General features: G+C 45.5%; 1 protein-coding gene across 1 annotated transcript in view; it reads left to right on the top strand.

Moving 5' to 3' along the window:
• The window catches only part of LOC124721111, a 335,377-nt gene that overhangs the window by 12,852 nt on the left and 305,434 nt on the right, over positions 1-17,091 (top strand). The window lies entirely within an intron of this gene.

Here is a 17,091-nt window from a genome sequence, read left to right as displayed (position 1 = left end):
TTACTTTGGAATGTATCATTACATTAAGTGGATAATATTTAACATACTTAATAATGATAATAGTTTCAAGTTTTTACAGTAAATTAGCATTAAAGTAATAAGTGGGCAGGGCTGGGGAAAGGTAGTTGCTGAGAATGATTTATGAAAGTCATGGATATTTTGTTATCAGTTCAGAGATGACATTTATTTCAGAAAGTAATTATGTGTATCACAGATTAAATGTGGAGAAAGAGAATATTACAAACCTCTGTGTAAGGTATTAGAACTCTCTTCACTTCCGTAATATGAGGAACTGAAAGTTGGCTGAAGTCTGTAGTAGAAAGTGAAGACATTTTCAGTATAAGACCTTGTGACCACGGCCCCCGAAGAGAGGGAATGCCATCTGGTGGTATTGTGAGCACATAACATTGTAAGGAAAGTTGATGAATGGAGCAGAGATGAATGGGAAATCATTCTAGCAACAATATGTTTCATACTTGAAGAAATTCACCAACATTAGTGACACTGACAAAGGGTAGATTGTTATGGCCTGGCACCTGAAGAAGAGCATCATGGAAATGGTAATACAGTTCATGTGCTACTGTCTTGATCAGTGGAAAGTTCTTGAAGGACAAAGAAATCTTGAGTAAACGACGAGGTGAATGGATGTCCACACCTCATCACAGAATGTGGTAAGAGGTGTTCCTGCACTGTAATGCAGGATAAGTGACAATCTGTGACAGATTTGTTGACAGAGTAAAATGCTGGTGTGGGCACAATTGTTTCAAAGCATATCGTTCAGCACACATTGTTGAACATGAGGCACCACAGCAGATATAGGGATGCTGTGTGTTCCATGTTGACCATAGGGAATTGTCAGCTAAGAAATGCAGTGGCACCGGATCACCGAGATTGGATCGTGTATCAATGGAATGTGTCACCTGATCAGGTAATCATATTTCATGTCACAATAGGTTGAAGTTGTATGCTGATGGAAGCAGTATTATACTGTGGAGGATATTCATCCAGGCTTGTGTGTTACTACTAACTGAATGCGTGATGACAGCTATGAACTATGTGAATGTATTGAGGACTGTCTGCATCCCCTCATGCTTAACATCATTTTCAACTGTGATAGCATCGTCTAGCAGCATAACTGGCCATGCCACAAGACCAGAATGGTGCTGTAATAGTTTGTGGAAGATGACAGTGAAATTATGTTGATGTGTTGGGACTTACTTTTCCTGATCTGAACCCGATAGAACACGTGTGACTCTATCGAGCACCACCTCTGAGACAACAAACCATTGGCCTAGAATTTGTGGAAACTACGTGACTTGTGTATAGGTATTTAATGTCACATATAACTCCAGAAAACTGCCAAGGACTTTTCAAATAGATGACATGCCGAATAGTGCCTGTATTGCATTCCAGACGTGGACCAACATGCTGTCAAGCAGGTGGTCATAATGTCTTGCCTCATCATTTATTACCAGAAAGACAGCTTGGAATTTTCCAGAAGAGTAGACATTGATAGGAACAAGCAGAAATGTGAATTTGACCATGGACTTAAAACAGATGAGTGAGAAATGTTTTGAGCTCTAAGCTACAGACTTCCAAGAGACAGCAAATAACAACCAAACTGCTATTATAGTCATGTTGCTGTTGTCTTCAATCTGAAGACTGGTTTGATGCAGCTCTCTGTGCTATTCTACCCTGTGCAAGCCTTTTCATCTTTGAATAACTACTGCAATCCGCATCCTTTTGAATGTGCTTACCATATTCAGCTCTTGGTCTCCTCCTATGATTTTAACCATCTGCTTTTCTCTCCAGTACTAAACTGCTAATCCCTTGATGTCTCGGAATATGTTCTATCAATCGATCTCTCCTTTTGATGAAGTTGTGCCACAAATTTTGTCTCTCTGCAATTATATTCAGTACCTCCTCATTAGTTGTGCAAACTACCCATGAAATATTCAACATTCTTCTTTAGCACCACATCTCAAAGGCCTCAACTCTTATCTAGTCAAAACTGTTTGTCGTCCATGTTTCACTTCCATACATGGCTACACTCCACACAAATACCTTCAGAAAAGACTTCCTATACTCAATGTTAACAATTTTTCTTAGTCAGAAATGCTTTTTTTGTCATTGTCAGTCTACATTTTACATCCTATTTACCTTTGCCATCACCAGTTATTTTGCTGCCTAAATGGCAAAACTCATTCACTAATTTTAGTGTCTCATTTCCTAATCTAATTCCCTCAGCATCACCAGATATAATTTGAGTACACTCAATTATCCTTGTTTTGTTTTTGTTGAAGTTCATCTTATATCCTCCTTTCAATTTGATGTCCATTCTGTTCAACTGCTCTTCCCGATCCTTTGTTGTCTCTGATAGAATAACAATGTCATCAGCAAACGTCAGAAGTTTTTATCTTTTCTCCCCGAACTTGAATTCCTACTCCAATTTTCTTTGATCTCCTTTATTCTTGCTCAATGTAGGTATTGAATAACATTGTGGATAGGTTACAGCCCTGTCTCACTCCCTTCTCAACCACTGCTTTCCTTTCACGGCCCCCTCAGGGGGCTCAGCATTTAGTTGCTGGATACGGGCTTGGTGACCCCGGGGTCCCTGAGCTGGGGACTGGGAGGACCCACCCGTTCTCAATACCGTAAGCTCTCAGCATGCTTCAACAACCACCGTAAGGCGTGACCGTGGAACATTGTACGGTACAGAGCCCGGGGATCTTGGCTTAACTGTCTGGATCGCGAGGATGGTATAAACCTCTATAAAAAAAACCTCAATCTCAAGGTGGCTGCGCGCCGAGGAGACGCATGGCTGTTGAGGTAGAACAGTTGCTAGCGGGCGACCTCTGGGGAACCGGCCGCCCCCCCCTCCCCCCCTCTGGTTGTATTAGGATTACCCAGGCAAGCGGGGCTCTGTCTGGGTGGACATTCCTTCCCCTAGCTGCTCGTGGGACCACCATGAAATGAAATACGAACAGTGCGCAAACACGAGTCTCTAAAAAAGGAAAGTTCAATGCATTACAGTATGACCCCCAATCGTTCGTTTCTCTGTCCACACCGGGGGCTGCCACAATGGTCTCTTCGTGATTGGGCAGCCTACACCTCAGCTACTATGGCCATTGCTCCGCTTCCTGGTGCCATTGATTTGGCAGTGGACGAGGTCACTATGGCCATTGTTTCTGCTGCTGAGGCAACTGTCCCCTGTTCTTCAAGTACCCTAAGGAGTAAGTCAGTCCCTTGGTGGACACCAGAGATTGCAGAAGCTATCCGGGACCGCCGGCGAGCCCTGCAACGACACCGGCGTCATCCTTCCCTAGAGAATCTGGTTGCCTTTAAACGGCTGCGGGCCCAGCCTCGGCGGTTAATCCGTCGGAGCAAACAGGACTGCTGGGAACGATATGTTACCACCATAGGTTCTCGCACCTCCCCATCTCAGGTGTGGTTGCGGGTTCAGCGCATTTTTGGCTTTCGCCCTCATGCGTCTGTCCCTTGCCTTTCTCTTCGGGGTACACTTTGTACTGACCCAATCGCCATCGCCGAACATCTGGCAGAGTACTTCGCTCATATTTCCGCGGCAGCAGGCTACAGTGCAGAATTCTGCACCATTAAGGAGCAGGCTGAGTGTATGCGGTTGTCGTTTCGCATGCACTGTTGGGAACGATACAGCGCCCCGTTTAGTGAATGGGAGTTCCAAAGTGCCCTTACAGCTTGCCCCAATACCTCTCCAGGTCCAGACCGAATTCACAACCAGTTTCTTCGCCATCTCTTGGCGCACTGTCAGGGTGAATTACTCGCCCTGTTTAACCGCATCTGGACGGAGGGAGTTTTCCCAACTCGTTGGCAGGATATTGTTACCATCCCGGTGCTGAAGCCTGGTGCAGATCCGCTGGTGGTTGATAGCTATCGCCCTATCAGCCTTACCAACGTTATGTGCAAACTCCTGGTGAGTCGGCAGCTCATGTGGTTCCTCGAAGCTTGGGGCCTCCTAGCCCAGCAACAAGGGGGCTACCGTCAGGGCCGCTCAGCGATTGACAATTTAGTCTCACTAGAGTTGGCTATTCGTACAGCTTTTACTCGGCGAGAACATCTAGTTGCTGTTTTCTTTGATTTTCGGAAGGCGTATGATACCACCTAGTGCCATCATATCCTTGCTATGCTGCATGAATGGGGCTTACGGGGTCCACTTCAAATTTTTCTACGGAATTTCCTCTCCAATCGCTCCTTTTGGGTTCGAGTTAGCACATATTTTAGCTCTGCTCATATTCAGGGCTTGGTTCTCAGTGTTCCCCTCTTTTTGGTGGCGATTAATGGTGTTGCGGCTGCGGTGGGCTCATCGGTCTGTTCCTCTCTATATGCCGATGACTTTTGTCTTTATTACAGTTCCTCAAGCATCAGTGTCGCTGAAAGGCGGCTGCAGGGAGCTATCCGTAAGGCACATTTTTGGGCATCCAACCACGATTTCCAGTTCTCAGCCTCCAAGACCCAAATGATGCATTTCTGTTGTCGTCGCACGGTCCACCTCCATCCAGAGTTCTACCTTGCCAATGAACTCCTTCGTATTGAAGAGACGCATCGCTTCCTTGGCATGCTGTTTGATGCTCAGCTCATTTGGACACCTTATCTTCGCGAGCTTAAACAATGGTTCTGGGGGCACCTCAACATCCTTTGCTGCCTCAGCCACACCGTTTGGGGGGCTGCACGAACAACCCTCCTACAGCTCTATAAGACCTTAGTCCAGTCCTGTCTCAACTACGGGAGCGTGGTGTATGACTCAGCAGCACCTTGAACATTGCAGATCCTCGACCCGATTCTCCATTGTGGCGTCAGACTGGCGACAGGTGCTTTCCGCGCTAGTCCGGTGACTAGTCTTCTAGTAGAAGCTGGAATCCTTCCTCTACGATTCCGCCGACAACAGCTGCTTGCGTCATACATCGCCCGCGTCCATGCCTCGCCCAAGCACCCAAACCGCAGGCTCCTTTTTCCATCTTCTGCACTTCCCTCCCCACGACGGCGGCCTAGGTCGGGTCACCCGATTGCGATCTGCGTTCGTTCCCTTCTCTCGTCACTTGAGTCCTTTCCCCTTCCTCCATCCTTCTGGCCCTCTTCTCCTACCCCTCCTTGGTCCCTCCTTCACTTGCGGCTTTGTTTGGATTAGTCCTGAGACTCCAAGTCCTCCATTCCACCTGCCAGTCTTTGTCAACAATTCCTGGCTCTTCTTGCTTCGTTTCGCAATGCAGATGTAGTCTATACACCAATGGTTCTTTGGTCGATGGACGCACTGGGTTTGCTTCCATCTACGGCGACTACGTTGAGCAGCATTCCCTGCCTTGTGGGATCAGTGTTTTCACTGCGGAGCTGGTTGCTTTTTATCATGCACTCGTTCACCTTTCCTCCTGCTCTGGGGAGTCATTTGTCATATGCAGTGACTCCCTGAGTGGATTGCAAGCACTCAACCAGTGTTTTTCTCGGGACCCTTTTGTGCTGTTTTTGCTCTCACCGAGTGTGGTCATTCAGTGGCGTTTGTGTAGACCCTGGGCCACATTGGTATTCCAGGAAACGAACATGTCGATCGGTTGGCCAAGCAGGCCACCACTTCGCCACCTGTGGAGCTTGGTCTCATGATAAGCGACCTCCTTTCAGCCCTACATCGCAAGATCCGCGATGTCTGGAGCTCTGAATGGTCTGTCTTGAACATGCCAAATAAGCTCCGCATGATCAAGTCGTCCACGGCCGTATGTAACTCATCCTTGTGGGGCAAGCGTGGGGACTCAGTTGTTCTCTGCCGTCTCCAAATTGGACATATGCGGTTGACCCACAGCTATCTCCTTCGTCATGAGAACCTGCCCAAGTGTCGCTGTTACGCAGGACTGACTGTGGTCCATCTTCTGATGGACTGCCCCCTTGTAGCCCCCTTGTGGCAGTCCTTTAATTTACCAGCTGCACTTCCTTTAATCCTAGGTAACGATACCTCTATAGCTGACTCAGTTTTACGTTTTATCTGTGCAGCTGGGTTTTATCACTCGCTCTAGTGTGGGTGCTCTCGCATGATTTCTCAGGCTACACCAACTCCAGCGACTTTTAATTGTGACGTGGATACAGAAATAGTGTCTTTTATGGTAACAAGTTGTGTTGGTACCTATATCAATGCTTTCCAGCTGGAGGTTCTTCATTTGTGGTTGAGAGGTTGACCTTTTACCTGATCCATCAACCACTGTAGTCTGTTTTACTCTAGTCAACTATTTCCTCTTCTCCTTTTAAGTGACCTCTATTTTGTGTTACTGCGGTGTTCATTTTAGCTCTGTACCCCTTGGTGTTCCCTCCCTCTGGGTGCAGAGGTTATGCTTTTACTGTATAGACCTTTTACACGTATGTCTGTTTGGAACTGGGGACTGATGACCTCGATGTTTAGCCCCCATCATACCCCTAAACCAACCAACCTTTCATGCCCCTTGACTCTTATAACAGCCGTCTGGTTTCTGTACAAGTTGTAAATAGCCTTTCACTCCCTGTATTCCTCCCCCCCCCCCCCCCCCTCCCGTACTCTCAGAACTTCTAAGAATGTATTCCAGTGAACTTTGTCAAAAGCTTTCTCTAATTCTACAAATGCTATAAATGCAGGTTTGCCTTTCCTTAACATATCTTGTAAGAGATGCCACTGGGCCAGTATTGCCGTGCGTGTTCCTACATGTCTTTGAAATCCAAACTGATCTTCTCAGAGGTTGAGTTCTACCAGTTTTTGTACGCATCTCTAAGTAATTAGAGTCAGTATTTTGCAGCCATGAGTTATTACAGTGATAGTTCGGTAATATTCACACCTGTTAGCTCCTGCTTTCTTTGGAATTGGAATTATTACATTATTCCTGAAGCTTGATGGTATTTACCCTGTTTCAAACATCTTGCATACCTAAGGCTATTAATAGTCCTGACACAGTCATTTATACCGGGACCTTTTTTCGTCTTGCATCTTTCAGTGCTCAGTCAGTTTCTTCTCGCAGTAGCATATCTGTCATCAGCTCGAGAACATTGGCCGAGTCATACTGCTAGTTTATATCTATGGTTATGGTGCGGCTACAGCCACTACATAAAAACTCTCCTAAATGTCCAGCAATTTGTAACCGATACGATATACTCGGATTATTGTACCCCTTGCATCCTCACATTGACGACGAGACAGAAATTGCTTTGAGATTTCATACTACAGGCTCTCTGCCGACGTCCCTCCATGACACTCCTGCTGCTCTCAACAGATGAATTTCTATCAGACAGGTGTTGTGCTGTTCCATATCTCCTCTTCCCTTTCTATAATATTCCATTAAATTTCATTTCCATTGTATAGACCCTCTATATACTACTTCCACCTTTCATCTTTCCCTTCTTTGTGTACTATTGATTCTCCATCTGAGCTCTTGATTTTCACACAACTACTTCTCTGTTCTCCAAAGGTCTCTTTAATTTTGCTGTAAGCAGTATGTATCTTTTCCGCGATAAAATATGCTTCTAAATCCTTAAATGTGTCCTCTAGCCATTCTTGCTCAGCTATTTTGCACTTCCTGTAAGTCTCATTTTTAGACATTCGTATTCCCTTTCACCTGCTTCATTTTCTGAATTTTTATATTTTCTCTTTTCATCAATTAGATTTAATGTATATTGTGTTATTCAGCGATTTTTTACAAGGCCTTATCTTTTTTCCCATTTGAGCCTCTGCTACCTTCATTGTTTCATCTCTCAAAGCTACCCATTTATCTTCTACTGTGTTCCTTGGCCCCGTATGAATAATCTGTAGCCTAATGTTCCCTCTAAAACTTTCAACATCATCTGGTTCTTTCAAATTTTCCAGGTCCCATCTCCTTAATTTCCTACCTTTTTGCAATTTCATTAGTTTTAATCTACAGTTCAGAACCAATAAATTGTGATCAGAGTCCACATCTGCCTCAGAAAACATCTTGCAGTTTAATATATGGTTCTGAAACCTCTGTCTTGCAATTACATAATCAGTCTGAAACCTTCCAGTATCTCCACATCTCTTTCACATATACAACTTGTTTCATGATCCTTAAACCAAGTATTGGTTATGATTAAATTATGCTCTGTGCAAAATTCTGCCAGGAGACTTCCTCTTTCATTCCTTTCCACCAAGTTCATATTCACCCATTGTTCCTTCTCTTCCTTTTTCCACTATCGGATGTGGGCTTAGTGTGTATCTTGGCTACTATAATCTACTAAAATATGTTCATTATGCTGTTCATAGTAGCTTACCCACATTTCCATTTTCTTATTCATTATTAAACATACTCCTGCATTACCCCTATTTGATTTTGTATTTGTAACTCTGTATTCACATGATGAGAAGTCCTTTCCCGCCTGCTGCCAAACTTCACAAATGCCCACCATGTCTAACTTCAGCCTATCCATTTCCCTTTTTAAATTTTCTAACCTACCTGCTCGATTAAGGGATCCATGCTCTGATGTATGGAATACAAGTTTGTTTCTCCTGATTAAATTCTCCTGAGTCCCCACCAGGAGATCAAAATGGGGGACTCTGGACTGTTTTACCCAAGAGGATGCCATCATCATTTAACTACAGTAGACCTGCACGCCCTTGTGAAAAATTACAACTGTATTTTTCCTGTGCTTTCAGCCATTTGCAGTACCAGCACTCCAAGGCTGCTTTGGTTGATGTTACAATGCCAAATCAGTTAATCATGCTGAGTGTTACCCTGCAGTTACTGAGAAAGTTACTGCCCCTCTTCTGGAACCGCTTATTTGTGTGGCCCCTAAACAGACATCCCTCCATTGTGGTGTCACCTGTGGTATAACTATCTGTATCACTGAGGCATGCGAGCCACTCCACCTGTGGCATGGTTCATGGGGGGGGGGGGGGGGGGGGTGGGGTCTATAATATATCAAGAAGGCTTTGCTAAAAATATTGCTGACATTTTACAAAGAGTTTAATTGCGATCATTTTGTTCAAATGTGGTGGACATAGAAGAGTTATCACCAAAGCGGAAATCACAGTCTAAGCAAATAGGTACCAAGTAATGTAATAAGACAATGTATATTTACTTTGGTGTGAGGGTGCCATTTGGAGAGTATTGAGAGAATAGCGATCGTCACTTTTGCTTCAGAAGAAATTTTTGGCAAACCAACAGTGAAAACTTTATAGAAACCACAGAATCTATGAGAAGGACTTTATGTGAAACTTGAAGTAATTCCCCAAGATGTCCCAGAAAATCGCAGTGTATGGTTCAGAACCTTCCATCCAGTATCTTGTGGACCAACCAGTTGCTGAAACAATATACAGGAGACATGTTTATGCACGCAGATCCTACTGCACCATCATTTGACATTAACACAAACTCACAAATGGATGATCTTGAAATAAGCATCTCATTTTTAAGAAATACTAGCAAGTACCTACTCAAAGTACACAAGACATAAGGCTATTGTGCAGCATCTATTACATTTTGTGTGTTTTACACTGCTTAAGAAGCCCCTATTCTTCTCATTTTTATTGTGTATCTCCTACTTACTGATTCTTGCCTTATGACTGGAAACACTGTGCTCCCTGCCGCTGTTGGATAAGCAGCTGCCAGCAGCAAGTCGTATACTCTTAGCTCACTTATTTGTTACATAGTTTAATTCCTAATTTCTTTGTGTGTTTTTGGGTACTTCCATTGTTTAATTAATAAATTTCAGGTGTATTATAGTATTTGAGAGTTTTAGCATCGCTAGTATTTGAAAGTTTTAGCATCGCGTTTTAGTACCTGAATAGTGAAAAATCGCGTAGTCTCCTTCCGCCGCTGAGCAGTGTGTCAGCAGTGCACAGGTAACAGCATTACTGCATTTACTGGGCAATCTTGTATTTTAATAACTGTTTAAATTTTATGTCAAATTGTTTGTGCTCTCTGTAGATTAGTTCAGACGTTCTTTACACAACTGTTTTTAGCATGGATAGGGACTGCAACTGCTGTGTTCGGATGCGGGCTGAGTTGGCATCCCTTCGCTCCCAGCTTCCGGCAGCGTTGGCTTCGGTCAGACAGCTTGAGGCTGTTGCCAATGGGCATCACTGTGGGGGGGTCCGGATCGGGGTTTGTCTGGGACGGCCAGCTCGTCCCACGCATCCCCCGATCGGCCTACGACTGTGGTTGCCTGGGATACTGCCCACATTGAGGCTGATCCCTCACCTGTGGTAGAGTGGGAGGTCGTCTCAAGGTGTGGCAGGGGGTGAAAGACATTCCGGAGTGCTGAACGGAAGGCCTCTCCAGTTTGTCTGATGAACCGGTTTCAGGCTTCGGCTGGACATGGCTGCTTGTCCTGTTCCAGATTTCCCCTCAGTCTGCAAGATCCAGGTGGTCACAGAGGGTGGGCTTACTGGTAGTTGGGAGCTCCAACGTCAGGTGTGTAATGGGGTCCCTTAGCTGTTAGTAGTAGTTTATCCTGTAGTGAAGTAGAAGTGGATAGTTCCTGTGAATTATTATGGGTGGAGGTTACACTCAACAACCGAGCTAGGTTAATAATTGGCTCCTTTTACCGATCTCCCGACTCAGCAGCATTAGTGGCAGAACAACTGAGAGAAAATCTGGAATACATTTAACATAAATTTTCTTGACATGTTATTGTCTTAGGTGGAGATTTCGATTTACCAGATATAGACTGGGACACTCAGATTTTTAGGACAGGTGGTAGGGACAGAGCATCGAGTGACATTATACTGAGTGCACTATCCGAAAATTACCTCGAGCAATTAAACAGAGAACCGACTCGTGGAGATAACATCTTGGACCTATTGATAACAAACAGACCCGAACTTTTCGACTCTGTAAGCACAGAACAGGGAATCAGTGATCATAAGGCCGTTGCAGCATCACTGGATATGGAAGTAAATAGGAATATAAAAAAAGGGAGGAAGGTTTATCTGTTTAGCAAGAGTAATAGAAGGCAGATTTCAGACTACCTAACAGAGCAAAATGAAAATTTCTGTTCCGACACTGCCAATGTTGAGTGTTTATGGAAAAAGTTCAAGGCAATCGTAAAATGCGTTTTAGACAGGTACGTGCAGAGTAAAACTGTGTGGGATGAGAAAAAACCACTGTGGTTCAACAATAGAGTTATGAAACTATTGCGAAAGCAAAGAGAGCTTCACTGCAAGTTTGAACGCAGCCAAAACCTCTCAGACAAACAGAAGCTAAACAGTGTCAAAGTTAGTGTAAGGAGGGCTATGCGTGAAGCATTCAGTAAATTCGAAAGTAAAATTCTCTGTACCGACTTGACAGAAAATCCTAGGAAGTAAGTGGCACAAAACAGCATATCCAGACACTCCGGGATGATGATGGCATTGAAATAGAGGATGATACGCATAAAGCTGAAATACTAAACACCTTTTTCCAAAGCTATTTCACAGAGGAAGACCGCACTGCAGTTCCTTCTCTAAATCCTCGCACAAACGAAAAAATGGCTGACATCGAAATAAGTGTCCAAGGAATAGAAAAGCAACTGAAATCACTCAACAGAGGAAAGTCCACTGGACCTGACGGGATACCAATTCGATTCTACACAGAGTACGCGAAACAACTTGTCCCCCTTCTAACAGCCATGTACTGCAAGTCTCTAGAGGAACGGAAAGTTCCAAATGATTGGAAAAGACCACAGGTAGTTCCAGTCTTCATGAAGGATCGTCGAGCATATGTGCAAAACTATAGACCTATATCTCTGATGTCGATCTGTTGTAGAATTTTAGAACATGTTTTTTGCTCGCGGATCATGTCGTTTCTGGAAACCCAGAATCTACTCTGTAGGAATCAACATGGATTCTGGAAACAGCGATCGTGTGAGACCCAACTGCTTTATTTGTTCATGAGACCCAGAAAATATTAGATACAGGCTCCCAGGTAGATGCTATTTTCCTTGACTTCCGGGAGGCGTTCAATACAGTTCCGCACTGTCGCCTGATAAACAAAGTAAGAACCTACAGCATATCAGACCAGCTGTGTGCCTGTATTGAACAGTTTTTAGCAAACTGAACACAGTATGTTGTTCTCAATGGAGAGACGTCTACAGATGTTAAAGTAACCTCTGGTGTGCCACAGGGAAGTGTTATGGGACAACTGCTTTTCACAATATGTATAAATGACCTAGTAGATAGTGTCAGAAGTTCTATGCGGTTTTTCTCAGATGATGCTGTAGTATACAGAGAAGTTGCAGCATTAGAAAATTGTAGCGAAATGCAGGAAGATCTGCAGCGGATAGGCACTTGGTGCAGGGAGTGGCAACTGACCCTTAACATAGACAAATGTAATGTATTGCGAATACATAGAAAGAAGGGTTGCTTATTGTATGATTATATGATAGCGGAACAAACACTGGTAGCAGTTACTTCTGTAAAATATCTGGGAGTATGCGTGCGGAACGATTTGAAATGGAATGATCATATAAAATTAATCGTTGCTAAGGTGGGTACCAGGTTGAGATTCATTGGGAGAGTCCTTAGAAAATGTAGTCCATCAACAAAGGAGGTGGCTTACAAAACACTCGTTCGACCTATACTTGAGTATTGCTCATCAGTGTAGGATCCGTACCAGATCGGGTTGACGGAGCAGATAGAGAAGGTCCAAAGAAGAGCGGCACGTTTCGTCACAGGGTTATTTGATAAGCGTGATAGCGTTACGTAGATGTTTAGCAAACTCAAATGGCAGACTCTTCAAGAGAGGTGCTCTGCATCGCGGTGTAGCTTGCTGTCCAGGTTTCGAGAGGGTGCATTTCTGGATGAGGTATCGAATATATTGCTTCCCCCTACTTATACCTCCCGAGGAGATCACGAATGTAAAATTAGAGAGATTCGAGCGTGCACGGAGGCTTTCCAGCAGTCGTTCTTCCCATGAACCATATGCGACTGAAACAGAAAAGGGAGGTAATGACAGTGGCACGTAAAGTGCCCTCCGCCACACACGGTTAGGTGGCTTGCAGAGTATAAATGTAGATGTAGATGAAAAGAGCAAAGGTGACACGGGTCTGTGGAGGCATTTAAAAAGACAGCTTAAGAAAATTGCAGGCCGGTATATCTAGGTTGCATAGAATTTCAAGCAAAATATTCAAGGCTCATTCCTGTGATATACTCATTGTATTCAGCCCAATATGTTGTATGTCGTTCTAAAGATATTATTTCCATGCAACCTGAAGTTCCCCCTGCGGGTCAGGGGGTTAGAATAGGCCATAGTTATTCCTGCCTGTCGTAAGAGGTGACTAAAAGGAGTCTCTCACTTTTTGGCTCTATAAGTTCAGGTCCCATTTTATGGTTTCACCTGCCACTTTGCAAATTCTACGGAAGTACGGGCCAAATGGGGAAGGATGCCTTACGTGGTGCATGAGTTATCCGTAGTGCCCTTAGATTTGATCTCCTGAACCTCTTGTCATGGCTTTGCATCTCCGCCTGCAATTCAACTATTTGGGCGAGGACACTTGCGGGGGTATGTCATCTTCTTCCATTGTCTCCTGTCATCATTTGCCCCCATAACGGTATTGGATTTCTCTGCGCCCAATATCCATCATGGTAGCCAGTCCGTTGTAGTGGGGCCGTCATGTATCCATTTGGTGGTAGCTCCCTGACAACACAGGGATCGCACTGCTTAAGCCTGAACTGTAAACTTCCCACGTATACCAGGGAGTAGATGCCTGTCTTCCTGGGGCATCAGAACTCTTGGCAACGGCCATCATGCCAGGTGGCCTTTGCTGTGGCTGGGTGGCGCCCGTGGGGAGAGCCCCTGATCAGAGTGGGTGGCATCAGGGTGGATGACCCACAATGAAGCGGGCTAAGTCATCTCTTGCTGGTGACCATAAGGCACAAGCAGTCTCTAAGAAGGGCAAGATTGAGTACAATGCTGACAGATATGACCCTAAATTGTTTCCCTCCATTGCTACACTATGGGAGGCGAACGTAGGGCTACAGAAAGAAGAGAAGCATATTCGCTATCTCTTGCTGGTGACCGTAAGGTGCCAGAAGTCTCTAAGAAGGGCAAGATCAAGTACAATGTTGACAGATATGACCCTATATCATTTCCCTCCCTCACTACACCATGGAAGGGACATAGGGCTACAGAAAGAAGAGAACCATATTTGCTACAAAGCCTCAATTTTTTGTTGAATGTCTTGAGGATAAGTTTGGGAAAGTGACAGCGTTGTCCAAGATGAGAAGCAGTGCAGCCTTGATTCAGGCAACATCCCCAGCCCAATCCCAAGCGTTACTCACTTGTGACTGGCTGGGTGATATTCCTGTTCCTGTTACTCCCCACAAAAGCCTCAACATGGTCCAGGGGATTATTTTCCATCGCAACCTCCTCTTGCAGTCTGGCAACGAGCTCCGCTCCAATCTAGTATGGCAGGGTGTTCATTTCATCCGGCGTGTTTACAGGGGAACCAAAGACAACAGGGTTGCTACTGGTGCCTTCAACGTGGCCTTTGAGGGTGATTCATTGCTGGGAAAGGTCAAGGTGGCGGTTTACTGCTGTAATGTTAAACCATACGTCCTTCCCCCTTTTTGGTGCTTTAAGTGCTGAAAATTCGGGCACATGTCTTCACACTGTACTTCCTGCACCACATGTCGAGACTGCAGGCATCCAGTGCATCCAGGTACTCCACGTGCACCTCCTACTTGTGGAGGAGAGCAGCACTCCATCTGCTTGCCAGACTGCACAGTACTCCAAAAGGAACGGAAAATCATGGAGCACAAGACCATGGACCAGTTGACTTACCAAGAGGCTAAACTTAAATTTGAATGATTACACCCCGTTTGGTTGACATTCACATATGCAGCAGCTACAGTACCATCGCTGTCACAAGTACCAGTCACACCACACTCTGTGCCACAGACAGTGGACTTTTCGGGCCTCCAGAATACATCTGCCCCCTTGGTTATAGGGGGAAAATCTCCTTCTGTTGCTCCCAAAGTACCTACTTCGGGAGCAAGACCCCCCCCTCCCCCCCAAATGCCAAAATGCCAAATGCAGGGGACATCGGTCCACTCCCCCCAGCCCGAGAAGCAATAGCCTCCTCTGGCTCTTCTCGTGTGGAAGGGGTCCATTGGGACCCTCTCTGCCAAGGTCTCCACTAATGCCACAGGGGACACTCGCCAGTGGCTAATGGTCCTCTGTGCCTGAAGCTACTTCGGAGAAGTCCTCCCAGCATGCCCTTAAAGAGAGGTGAGAGGGCAAGCAAACAAAGAAGTCTTTTAAGAAAAAGGGCCCTCCGTTGGCCTCAACACCACACTCCCTACCAATTCTGCACCTGAGGATGAGGTGGAGATCTTAGCGTCCCCTGAGGACTTGCATCTCACTGAGCCTCATCCACAATAGGAATGGATAAATGGATACAAATACTCAGTCGGTGGCAGCAGGTGACCCTGACGCATAACATGCCTCCATGCAAGAAGCTTCATGCCTTTCCAGCCTCATGATAATGTCATCCTCCAGTGGAATTGCTGCGGTTTTTTCCACCATCTGGCTGAGCTACAGCAACTGTTAAGCTTTACGCCTGCTTTCTGCATTGCCCTTTAGAAAACCTGGTTCCCGGCAATGCGGACCCCTGCCCTTTGCCAGTATATGGGATATTACAAGAACCGTAGTGACTATTATAGTGTGTCAGGTGGAGATTGTGTATGTCCTGTACTCGGTATGCAGTGAACCTGTGCCCCTTCAAACCCCTCATGACGCTGCGGCTCTCAGGATAAGGATGACACAGGAAATAACTGTCTGCAACATATATCTTCCTTCAAATGTTGCAGTAGCCCTGAATGCATTGGCTGCACTGATTCATCAACTCCCTAAACCTTTCCTACTTTTGGGAGATTTTAATCTCCATAACCCCTGGTGGGGTGGTTCCCTGCTTACTGGCCGAGGTAGAGATGTCGGAACTCTACTGTCTCAACTCGACCTCTGCCTCTTAAGTACTGGGGACCCCACACATTTCATTGTGGCTCATTGCATGTACTCGGCCATTGATTTATCCCTCTGCAGCCCAGGACTTCTCCCATCTGTCCACTGGAGAGCCCATGATGACTTGTGTGGTAGTGACCACTTTCCCATCTTCTTGTCACTCCCCCAGTGCCATTCCCCCAGATGTCTACCAAGATGGGCTTTAAACAAGACAGACTGGGAAGCTTTGACCTCTGCTGCCACCATTGAATCTCCTCCACAGGGCACCATCGATGTGGTAGCTGCGTGGGCACTAGATTGATCGTTGCTGTGCCGGAAAATGAGATCCCTTGTTTTTTAGGGTTTAAGTCAGTACCTTGGTGGTCACCGGAAATTGCTGAGGCCATTAAAGAGCATCAGCGAGCTCTACAGCGACATAAGTGGCACCCTTCCTTAGGGCACGTAATAGCTTTTAAACGGCTCCTTGCCCGCATTTGCCAGCTTATAAAAAGATGGAAACAGGAATGTTGAGAGAGGTACGTCTCAATCATTGGTTGCCATTTATCACCTTCCCATGTCCGGACGAAGATCATTTTTGGGTACCAGACCCTTACAGGTGTCACTGGCATTAACATCCATGGCGTGTTATCTACCGACGCAAACACAATTCCCGAGCACTTTGCTTGAGCCTCCATGTCAGAGAATTATCACCCACCATTTCACACCCTCATACGGTGGATGGAAAGGAAAACCCTCTCGTTCACTGAACATCACTATGAACCCTTTAATGCTCCATGTACAGAGTGGGAGCTCCTCAGCGTATTTTCGCATTACCCCGACACAGCTCCCGGACCAGATCGGGTCCACAGTCAGATGATTAAACATCCCTTGTCTGATTACAAGCGACATCTCATCATCATCTTCAACCGGATCTGGTGTGATGGCATCTTTCCATCGCAATGGTGAGAGAGCACCATCATTCCAGTGTTCAAACCCGGCAAGTACCCACTTGATGTTCATAGCTATCGGCCCGTCAGCTTCACCAACGTTCTTTGTAAGCTGTTAGAACGTGTGATAAGTCAGCGGTTGTGTTGGGTCCCACAGTTACGTGGCCTACTAGCTCCGTGCTAGGGCGGTTTCCGCCGGGGTCACTCTACCACTGATAATCCAGTTTCCCTCG

Source organism: Schistocerca piceifrons, chromosome X, assembly GCF_021461385.2.
Source record: "Schistocerca piceifrons isolate TAMUIC-IGC-003096 chromosome X, iqSchPice1.1, whole genome shotgun sequence".
Lineage (NCBI taxonomy): Eukaryota > Metazoa > Arthropoda > Insecta > Orthoptera > Acrididae > Schistocerca > Schistocerca piceifrons.
The sequence above is the reverse complement of the archived record's forward strand: the minus strand, read 5'-3'. Positions and strand labels throughout refer to the sequence as shown.